We start from the raw sequence: 7584 nt of genomic DNA, 5'->3' as shown, positions 1-7584 counted from the left end.
CCCCCTGGCTTCCCTGCCTCTGGTCTCAACACTTCATATCCCAAAGCTTCAGGTCTGCACTCTCTTGTGCTGACTGCTCTGCCAGTTCCCCTCTGCCTCACAAACCAGTTCTCTAACCCTAGCTAAAATCTTGGGTCCCAGATCTTATCTCTGTGCTCCTGGACTCTCAAGCAGGCAGATCCAGTATCCAAGGATCAAAGGGCTGATCTTCAAGAGTCTCTAAAGGGAATGGATTCTGCCTCCCTCCTCAGAGACCCCTCCAGCCCCTGCAAGCACTACCACCCTGTCTTCCTCCTAGAAACCATCCACCCTCCCAACTCCATAGCAGCAGTCTTCTCAGAAACCTCAAGTCCATTTCAGTTTTACTGTGTCATTAAATTTCCATTTTATTAGTGCTCATATACCAATTAGGGTTTCCTAGAAGAGAAACACACATAGATTTCCAGTTTCTTCCTCACTCCCCCCTCAAGATGTGGCCAATGTTGGAGTCCCTAACCCCCAACATCCTGCCTCCCAACTGACTGGGCAGGAATAGTCTTTAGATAAAGAGATGGGGGAAAGAAAAGAGAAACTGACTCCATCAGCCAAAGTGTTGGCTTCAGGGCCGGAGGAGCAGGCTTGTCTCTGACTTATCAATGAGCCACCTCAAACCAGCAGGCTCTCAGAGTGGTAGCAAAACCCCACGGGACCACATCCTCTCTACCCTGCACCCTGCTCCAGACATTAGCATTAGGTGGCCCACATCCACTACCCTGAGGCCTGGGAGACCTCCCAACACCTTCTAAGCCAGGCAAATCAAAGCAATCTTCTCAGCCCCCCTGCAGACTGTATTCCTAGCAAGTCTATAAACCTCGAGAAATGTTAGACAGCCCATAGGAAACAGCTGCCCCAGTCCAGCCAGGCCTCCACCTTAGCCCTCAGGCCCTTGTTCTCCACCCCACAACCCTTTCCTCTAAATTCTCAAACAGGACTTGCTTATCTTGCCGAAGGCGTACGTGATGCACCTATTCCCAGGCCCCACCCCTTCTCCACACGGACTCACCCAGAGTCCCAGGGTCATTTTCTCCTGCTTCTCCACATATTCTCCAGGGCAGGATCCTCCACTCTGTCTAGAAGTTAGTGGTGTGCAAATACACAAGCGCAGGCGCTCTCCAGCAGCCTGCTGTGCCTGAGGGATGAGCAAGTCCGGAAGGCCAGCTTTTGGCCAGCAGAGCCCATGCACTCATCCAGGAAGCACTGCTCTGAGTTCTACCATCAGGAGGGTCCGGCAGTAATGAGGGCAAGTCAAACGGCCCAGGGCAATGCTTGGCATTGCTCCGAGTTTTTTCACATCGCTAAGACTCCATCTTCTCACCACTAAGATGGAAACCATAACAGAATACCTCATTGGGTTGCTGTGAGGATTGGGTGAGATAATTCACATTAGATATTTAGAACAGTGCCCAGCATATGACAGCATAAATGCTAGCCAGTCACTCTGCTAGCCAGTCCCCTCTCTCGCTGGCTCTCTTTACTCCACTCTACTAGATTCCTTCCAGGACCCAAACACTCGAGCCTGCCTCAGGGCCTGTGCATGCGCAGGTATGCCTGGTCGGCTCTTCTCTCTCTTCTTCACCTAGTGTGTTCTGACTCACACGTCGCCAGGACACCTTCCCTGATGCTTTCGGACCCTGTGAGGTCCACCTCCCCTTCACAACCAACAGCACCAGCACAATGCTGTGCTCAACATCTGTCAAATCCCCTCTACTACCAGCTACCTGAGGAGGCGGACCCACTCCCCCAGTGCTGCCAAGCTGCTATGCTAGGATCCTCGACATTCAGATTTGCCTGCAACAAAAAAGTGGCTTCCATGTGGATGCCACACACCCACAATCACTTAACTGTAATTCCCAAGTCCAAAAAGTGCTGAAAAACAGAAGTTTTCCACTCTTGTTTGGCTTAACCTCATTTGGAGAAATCTGATCTAATGTGAGGCTACTTACAGTGTTTATTTATCCCGTTCATATGTTTTGCTACAGAAATAAACATGCTGGATTATCGTATGCTGCTCCAGACCTTCACTACACCATAAATGCACCAGATCATCTTTTTTAAACCCAAAAAACTCTAAATTCTGAAACATATCCAGCCCCAGGAATTTCAGAATTATGAAAATGGAAGAGAAAGTTACCCATTCACTGCCATCATCCCATTTCAAGATCTCAAACGCTTTAAGCTGAACTCTCTTTCCTTATTATTAAATACTGAACTCTTGATGTGGCTCCTCAGCTGGTTCACCTATCACGCACCTTGCTTCCCTCTAAGCAATCTTCCCAACAGTAACACAGCATCCTTCTTAAAGTACACAACTGGTCCCAACACTAACCTGCCTTAAAAACCATACTGCCACTGCCCACAGACTAGAACTCAAAACCATTATTATGACACACAGGGCCTTCACAACAAACTGACTCAAACATTCCTTTTCAACCTCACCTCCAACCACTAACCCCATGAACCCCGTACTCTGGCCTCAACAGGCTACTTTTCCCCTCAATAAGTACCCTTTGTACACTGCTTTCTTTCCTCTGGCTGGGCCCGCATCCTGAAATACTATCCAAAGCCCCACCTACAAGCATTATACATCCTTAAGAACCCAGTTCCTTAACATCCAGGCAGAGCCAGGCTTCCCACAGTTATACTCCCACCGTACTCTCTCCATACCTCCTGTCTTTCCTCTCCACGCTGTAACAGAACCTGTGGCTGTACTTACCTGGCTCTCACCTTACTCCTTAGAAAAAAGGCTCTATGATCTGTATACCTATGACAGTGCTTGGCACATGTACAAAGTTCAAGTAGCTAGATGGAGGGCTGCTTGCATTATTCACTAAATCGGGGAGAAAGAAGACCAAACTAGCAGCCTAACAGTGAAAGATTACATTTTCCGAAGATGACTACCAAATATCCCATCCCACGTGTTCTTCTTACAAAGTGACAATGACACTTCTCCCTCTAGAGCTGGGGGAGATGGGGTCTATGTTCCCTCTCTTTGATCTGTGACTACAGAGGAAGTGATGATTATGTGACTTACAAGACTAGTTCATGAAAGGCAATAGAGTTTCCACTTGGTGCTCCTGAGATGCCTGCTCTTGGAACCCAGCCACCAAAGTAAGAGGAAGCCCAGGCCATGTGGACAGGATACCTGTAGGTATTCCAGCTGACAACCACAGCTAAGGTCCGGCTAACAGTCAGCATCAGCCACTAGACATGGGAGGAAGCCTTCCAGATGATTCCAACCCCAGCCACATATGACTGCAAGTACATGAAAGGCCAGGAGCAAAACCACAGTGATCCAAAACCTTGGATCACTTCCTTTTTTTTTTTTTTGCGGTACGCGGGCCTCTCACTGTTGTGGCCTCTCCCGTTGCGGAGCACAGGCTCGAGACGCACAAGCTCAGCGGCCATGGCTCACGGGCCCAGCCGCTACGCAGCATGTGGATCTCTTCCCGGACCGGGGCATGAACCCTTGTCCGCTGCATCGGCAGGTGGACTCTCAACCACTGCGCCACCAGGGAAGCCCTGGATCACTTCTGACTTACTCACAGGCCAGGGGTATCACGAGTCGCTGCCTACATTCAAGCGAAAAGGAACACAGACTCCCCACCACCGGGTGGGAGGAGGGCAATGTCCTATTGTAACAATGTAGAGTGGGATATTTAAAGTTGTGGCCATTTTGGGAAAATACAATTTGCCACATCTTCCTTTTCTAAAATAGAACAACAGTCCTTAACCTTGACCTGAGTACCTGATGTTCTGTTATTAATGACATTTGCCTGCAAGGCACAAACTCACAGTAGTTTTTTTTTGCCAGAGTTTTCACAGCTCCTTCAGGGAAGTCACATAGCTGGTCCACACCACCAAGTACAAAGACATCTGCACTGTGGTGGGAGATGAGGAGTGAGCCTTTTTAGTGAATAAGACCCTCAACGAAAACCCAGGAGGTTCTGGGCAGGTTCCACCAACTCCCGTGGGTCTCAGCTTCTTCTTTTTTTTTCTTTTTTAATTACTTTTTATGGAGTATAGCTGCTTTACAATGTTGTGTTAGCTTCTACTGCACAGCCATACATATACATATAGCCCCTCCCTTTTGGATATCCCTCCCATTTAGAACACCAGAGTGCATTAGGTTGAGTTTCCTGTGCTATACAGTATGTTCCCATCAGTTGTCTATTTTACACATAGTATCAATAATGTATATGTGTCAATCCCAATCTCCCAATTCCTCCCACGCCACCCCTTTCCCCCTTGGTGTCCATATGTTTGTTATCCATGTCTGTGTCTCTATTTCTGCTTGGCAAATAAGATCATCTATACCATTTTTCTAGATTCCACATATATGCATTAATGTACAATATTTGCTTTTCTCTTTCTGACTTACTTCACTCTGTATGACACTCTCTAGGTCCATCCACGTCTCTACAAATGACCCAATTTCGTTCCTTTTTATGGCTGTGTAACATTCCATTGTATACGTGTGCCACATCTTCTTTATCCATTCCTCTGTTGATGGACATTTAGCTCAGTTTCTTCTTTTGAAGAACTGCCTATGAGCTGTGAGATCCCTTTTTAAAACTCTGATTCCTATGGTACTCTCGAGCCAGTTCTCTCTCTGTGACAAGAAAATGTTTCTTAAACAGCAAGAGAACACCAGATAGTCAACTTCTCACTGTAAGCAATAATGGAGAAGTCTTATTTAGCTTTTAGAAAGTATGGAAGTTGAAGGAATGTTGACAGACCTTCCTTTCTGTCTCTGTGTTGCTTAGTACGTTAAAAAGCACTGCCTGAAAAAAACCAGAAAGCATAGAACATGCCACAGATAATGGAGACTTAACTGAATCACCTTCTTGTTCATTAGACCTCTGCTAGATTCCTGTACCTTGTACCAGGCTCCATAATTTCAAAAGGATGTGAGAACTGAAAGGGAGTCGGAGAAGATACACTAAATAATTGAAGGACTTAGAGAATAAGACCTAGAGGAAAGGGATGCAGGCTACAGGGATATATGATGCTAGCGCAGCAAAAAGCATGAAGCCCTGGGAAACCAAGAAACCTTGGGCAAGTCACTTGTGCCTTAGTTCCCTCATTTGAACAGGGAGAGGGTTGATTTGGATCATCTCCAAGGCCCCTGGGCTCTGATGATATAAACGACAGTGACAATTTCCCCAGTGTCCCAAACAGGAAATGAGTTTAACCTGTCACATATGCCACTGAGGTTAGACATACTACATTGCCTTTTAATCTGAGAAAAGGACAGGGGAGATCACAGAGGCCTCAATGGTCTCGGGTAATGGGGTCAGGCAGGGGTGATTCACAGTTCGAGGCAGACGCAGGGGGGATGTAAGCATCTAAAAGAAAAGTCTACATAGTCTGAAAAGTATTATCAACGACAGAAGATAAAGCTGGACAATCTCTGCCAGTGATGTTCGTAAAGGGAGGACTAATTAAACACATCACAGGGTCAAAGGTTAACCAAGGTGGAGCCTCACTCCAGGGTTCACCGTCCCGTAGGGACACAGACCAGCCGGCCACAGCCCCTGTGCTCCAGGGTTTATAAGATGGGGCCCTGCACGTCTCAGGGGCCCCCTACTCCACACACATTAGCAAACAAGTAGGAGAAAGTTTTCTTGACAATATACTTATTTCCACATCAAGTCAATTCTTCCTCCCGGCAGAAGAGAAAGAACCCCAAGTAACTTTTGGAATGGACACGCGGGTGGGGTCTGGGGAAAGGCCACCTCGCATTCCGCTCCCCAAACCCTCTCCAGCGACCCCAGCTCCTCCAGGCCCCACACCCACATCGGCCCAGAGGCTGAGTTTCACAACCAGCCCCCTCCCCGCGGAGCCCGCCCTCTCTCACCAGCTGGAGGCCCGTTCCGAAACCGGAACGCAGAGCTCCACTTCCCGGCTCCAAAGGGGCCCGTGGCCGGGACCCGGGGCGGCCCGGGCCAAGTCCCTCTCTCGGGCACCAGGGCTGTCGGAGAACACGGAGGGCTCGGAAAGGGACAGCTTCCCAAGCCGGGACTCCAGCTCCGGAGCGCCCTCTCCGTTCCTGCGGGGCCTCCTTCAGTCAGACCTCGGTCCCGTTCCGGGGACAAGCCCCAGAACTGACGGACGCTGGCGACCCCCGGTCCCCACTCACCAGGTCCTCCCAACTTCCCGGCCCTGAACTTGGCCCGCCCCGGGGCTTGGGGAGCGAGCCCGGTGCCCCGGCGCGTTCCAGGCGCTAGCGCAGAGGCCGCCGGCACCTTCCGCCAGGCAGGCTCTTCCTGCGGCGCTCGAGGGCCGGACCGCCGGGCGGGCAACGTGGCCCTTCCCCGGGGAGGGCGGGGCAGGCCGAGGGGCGGGGCCGGCTGCCCCTACTCGCCCGGGACCCCTTCTCCCCGGCTCGCCTCCAACGCCCGACCTCTCAGAACGACTCGCGGTCTGGACACCTCAAGTTTCGGGGGTCCCCAACTTCTGGAGATGCTGTGGAGACAGCTGTTACCGTTGAGCCCTTTGCCGCTCTCAATCGCAACTCCACGGGTCGATACCCATCAACCCAACCGCACTCAACCCATTCCTGTCAAGACTTCTCGCGTCTCCCCAGCCCCAGAGCCCAGGGCCTCGTGGGGTTAAGGGGAAGAGCCCTGCCAGAGGTAGGCCAAGCAGCCTGCCTCAGTAGTGCGTTTACCAAACCCGAAGCCAAGGATCCTCCCCACAACCCCTGGCTTCCAGGAGGGAGGAGTACAGGGCATTTGAGAGGCTAGAGGGTGCAGGGAAGTAAGAACATGAACCAGGATGCCAAAAAGGAAGCCAAGGAGGAAACACCTGCAGCCAAAATCGAGAAAGAGCAAGCTGGCTTTTTTTTCTTCCTGTTTTTTGTTTTGTTTGTTTTTTCCTTTCGGGGTGGGTAATGAGTGCTGTTAGTTTGAAGCAAAAGAGCAAAGAGAGACAGACCTTTCCCTAGGGAAGACACACCAGACCTAGAGAGGAAAGGCCTCAATCAGGCTTTGTGGTAGCCCTGTGAAAGGGGGTGAGGGAGGACCCTGGAAAAGCCTAGATGTCTGTATCTGACCCTAACAAGTGAGGGTGGGGAGCTGAGAACTACTGGCTACTCATGCAGATGACTTTCCTGAGAAGGACTGAGTCCAGGGCCAGCGCTACCATGTGATCAGGACACACTCTGGCACCAGCACGTGCCCCCATCCACTACCCTCCCCTGTGTTCCAGAGCACAGAGCAGGCCAGAACTTTGTGGTATATGGTTACTGACTTCACTCACTAACTTGTTTCTAGGTGAAACTAGGAATTACGTGGGGTTTTAGAGAAACAAAGGCAGGAGATGCCCTAAAGGTCCCTGCATGGGGTGAGGAGCTAAAACAAAATTGCACAGAGGCCGTCACATGCCAGACCTGCGTGCTGCCCCACCCCCAGCCTCTCCTTTAACCCTCCTAGCAGCTCTGCAGAGTACACATTGTCATCCCATTCTACAGATGAAGAGTTTGAGACTCAAGCTAAGTGCCAACTTGCTGAAGGTCACAAGACCTAATGAGGGTCATGGCCAAGT

The 7584-nt window shown here is 50.4% G+C and overlaps 1 protein-coding gene across 2 annotated transcripts in view; it reads right to left on the bottom strand.

Moving 5' to 3' along the window:
• The window catches only part of MGAT1 (alpha-1,3-mannosyl-glycoprotein 2-beta-N-acetylglucosaminyltransferase), a 17744-nt gene that overhangs the window by 6004 nt on the left and 4156 nt on the right, over positions 1-7584 (bottom strand). The window contains exon 1 of one of the 2 annotated variants that reach the window (XM_007460958.1): positions 6179-6305. The exons of the other annotated variant lie outside the window; for it this stretch is intronic. The gene's annotated coding sequence lies outside the window, so the exon portion shown is untranslated. Of the gene's footprint in view, positions 1-6178; positions 6306-7584 lie in introns of those variants that run through there. 2 annotated transcript variants of the gene reach the window in all.

Source organism: Lipotes vexillifer, unplaced genomic scaffold (assembly GCF_000442215.2).
Source record: "Lipotes vexillifer unplaced genomic scaffold, Lipotes_vexillifer_v1.1 scaffold469, whole genome shotgun sequence".
Lineage (NCBI taxonomy): Eukaryota > Metazoa > Chordata > Mammalia > Artiodactyla > Lipotidae > Lipotes > Lipotes vexillifer.
Note: the sequence above shows the minus strand (reverse complement) of the source record. Positions and strands in the feature narration are given on the sequence as shown.